Source organism: Gossypium hirsutum, chromosome D10 (genome assembly GCF_007990345.1).
Source record: "Gossypium hirsutum isolate 1008001.06 chromosome D10, Gossypium_hirsutum_v2.1, whole genome shotgun sequence".
Classification (NCBI taxonomy): domain Eukaryota; kingdom Viridiplantae; phylum Streptophyta; class Magnoliopsida; order Malvales; family Malvaceae; genus Gossypium; species Gossypium hirsutum.
Window position 1 is genome coordinate 36623784 of NC_053446.1, and position 3196 is coordinate 36626979.

General features: G+C 33.8%; 1 non-coding gene across 1 annotated transcript; it reads left to right on the top strand.

Moving 5' to 3' along the window:
• Positions 1–500: 500 nt before the first annotated feature.
• On the top strand, positions 501–607 carry LOC121222738 (small nucleolar RNA R71). Its single transcript, XR_005920108.1, has one exon. It is a non-coding gene; the product is annotated as a small nucleolar RNA R71 (small nucleolar RNA).
• Positions 608–3196: the final 2589 nt, after the last annotated feature.

The window sequence follows — 3196 nt, forward strand, 5'->3', positions numbered from 1 at the left end:
ACTTTTACACTTTTTACAATTTAGTTCTTTTGACTAAATTAAGTGCCCAAACGTCAAAATTTTTGAACAAAATTATTATGAGATTGTTCTGTGAAATTGTAGACCATAAAAATATAATGATAATAATATTTTCCCTCATCGAATTTGTGGTCTCGAAACCACTGTTCCAACTAGGCCCAAAATCGGGCTGTTACATGGTGGCTGAGCTGCAGAATTATTAGTACTATTAGCAGTTAACTGTTTTATCATAGAGGAAATAGACGATACCTAACCTGATAACGAAGTGAGGGCGTCAACTTAATGAACTCTGGTTACACGTCTTCCTAAAGCTGTTCGATTTGTTGGCCATTGATAGTTATTACTCACGATCCTCCCGATGATCTCATAAGCCTCATTATAAGACTTTAGACAAATTTGCACCATTCATGAAAGCATCTACCATCAATCTTGTATGTGCATTGAGACCATTATAGAATGTCTCCAACTAGATACAATGAGGAATCTCATGATGAGAACACTTACGATGTAACTCCTTGAATCGCTCCCAAGCCTCATACAAAGACTTGTCATCCAGTTGTTGGAAAGTTGTGATCTTGTTCCTTAACTTAGTGTTTTTGCTAGGTGGGAAATAGTTAACCAAAAATCTCTCTGCTAATTCTTTCCATATAGATATTGATAAGGCAATGAATTGAGTCATGCTCGTGCTCGATCTCGTAACGAGTACGGAAACAACTTCAACCTCAGTGCGTCACACCGGCTATCTTGAATGAATCACTCACCTCCATAAACAATCAAAGGTGGAGATGTTGATCTTCCGTGGGCCTACCACTAAATTGGCCTACCATTTGTAGCATTTGAAACATCACTAGTTTCAATTCAAACTGGGTTGCCTCAATATCTGGCCTTCTAATTCCTTGGTTTAACTCACTGAAAAGTGGCCCAACATATTGTCTGATGCATTGATCCCTATCATTGGCAATGAGGATAGGATTTCGTACATGAACAACTTCATTACCTTGGTTTTAATTCTAACACATGCCAGAAACTTAGCCATCGGTAGGACATTCAAGACCAACACCCAAAACACGGTAACCCTAATGACATGTCATTTGTATCCTATATATTCCTAAGGTTAAAACAGGACTACATAGTCATCGTACATCGTTGAATTTCCCTCGTTCATTACAAGATAAATTGTATAATAACATATATATATCGATTCATTTTCAATAAAATTCATATAATAACATTCAATTTAATGAACAATATACATAGTATAGTTCATATGAACTTACCTGGCTAAATTGTAGAAATACCAAAGTTCAAGGGCATTTTGGTAATCCATTTCCTCAATTTTCCACCCGATCTTAATCTAAATTAAGAATTTCACTCAATCTATTAATTTAGGCAATAAAAAAATTCATTTTATACAATTTACTCATTTTTGACATTTTTACAAAATTGCCCCTAAAGTTTTACTTTTATTCAATTTAGTCCCTAAGCCCAAAACATGCAAATTAACCATTTTTACCCAAAATGGAGCTTATCAAAATGTTCATGGTATCCAAAACAACCCATTCATGCAAAAATTTCACATTAAATCCTTGAAATTTTATTATTTTAACAAATTAGCCCCTAATTGATAAATTCATCAAAAAATACTTAACAAAATACTTTTAATTATAAATAAACATTCCAAACTCATCATCTAACATAAGAAATTACAATATTCATCAATGGAAACATTCAAAATCTTTAATAGTTTCAAAATCGAAGGTACGGGCTAGCTGGACCTAGTTGCAACGATCTCAAAAACATCAAAATTATTAGAAACAGATAGCTTAGGGACTTACATGCACACAACAAAACATGGCCGAACCTCACTTCACCATAGCCAAGGCTTTTGATTGAAACAAAGAAAGCTTAATGTTGAAGATGTCCACTTTTGATTTATTCATACTTTATTAACCTTTTTCCTTAATTAATAATAATAATAAATTAACTTATAAAACATTTAAAATTAAAAGGTTTTAAAGCATCCAACCGTCCCACTATCTTAGGTATGGGTAAATTACCCATGAAGGCCATTCAACTATAGTTCTTTAAGCAATTAACACCTTTAAACTAATAGCGATTGACTTTTTCAACTTTTATAATTTAGTCCTTTCTAATTAACTAACCATCGAAACATTAGAATTTTTCAATAAAACCTTAATACCACCTTAATGACACTCCGTAAATATTTATAAAAATATTTATGGCTCGATTTATAGAAACTAGGTCTCGATACCTCATTTTCAAAAACCACTTGACCTTAGGGTCATACCACTTGAACTTAATAAATCGCTTATATAACATAATTTATCAAATCAAAAACCTTTTTAAAACCATATATAACTCGTAAATATTAAATAATAATATTTACGAACCTACTCGTCAGATTTGGTAGCCTCAAAACCACTATTTCTGACACTATTGAAAAATAGGCTGTTAGAAAAACTCTTTGAAACGTTCAATGAGGGTTTTTGTTCATTCGTTCGCAATAGGGTGGACTACATAGAGGTCGGGATGATTCTGTTGCAGGTTTGATCGGCAGTGTGCAAAGGGGATTAATACAGTAGTGGTTCATTCCTATTTTTCAGAGTACGAAAGGTATATTTTTCAAACTTTTTCTGCCTGATTTGTTCCTCATGCATGGGTTCTTAGTTTGGGCAGCCAGAATAATTTTTTCCTTGTGCCATGGGGCGTCCCAGTGATCCAACACCAACTTTATTACTAGTTCACTATTTCCTATCTCTCTATGGTGTTGGCATTGATTTAACAATCTAATCACTAATGAAATCTTATTTATCGGGTAATCCTTTATTAACTGCTTAATAGCGTCTCATTTGAAATAGACTCCCATTCTCACTCTATATTTTCCTTGAAAGGATTTTTGTCTCAATGTTCACAAACTAGTTTTCTTGCGTTCCGGGCACTATGTGTACTCGCCACTAACGTAGCCTAAGGCCTTGAATGATTCTGTTTAGACATATCTTTTCCTCAGATTTCCTGTAAGGCGAAGGTTTGACTTCTAAAATCTATCGTCTACTTAGATAATGAGTCGGGAAAGATCTGGTTACGATACATTTTTTAATGTCTCAGCTTTTTGACTTAGTTCATCCTTTTCCCTCTCACAACTTTACCATCTCTGAGT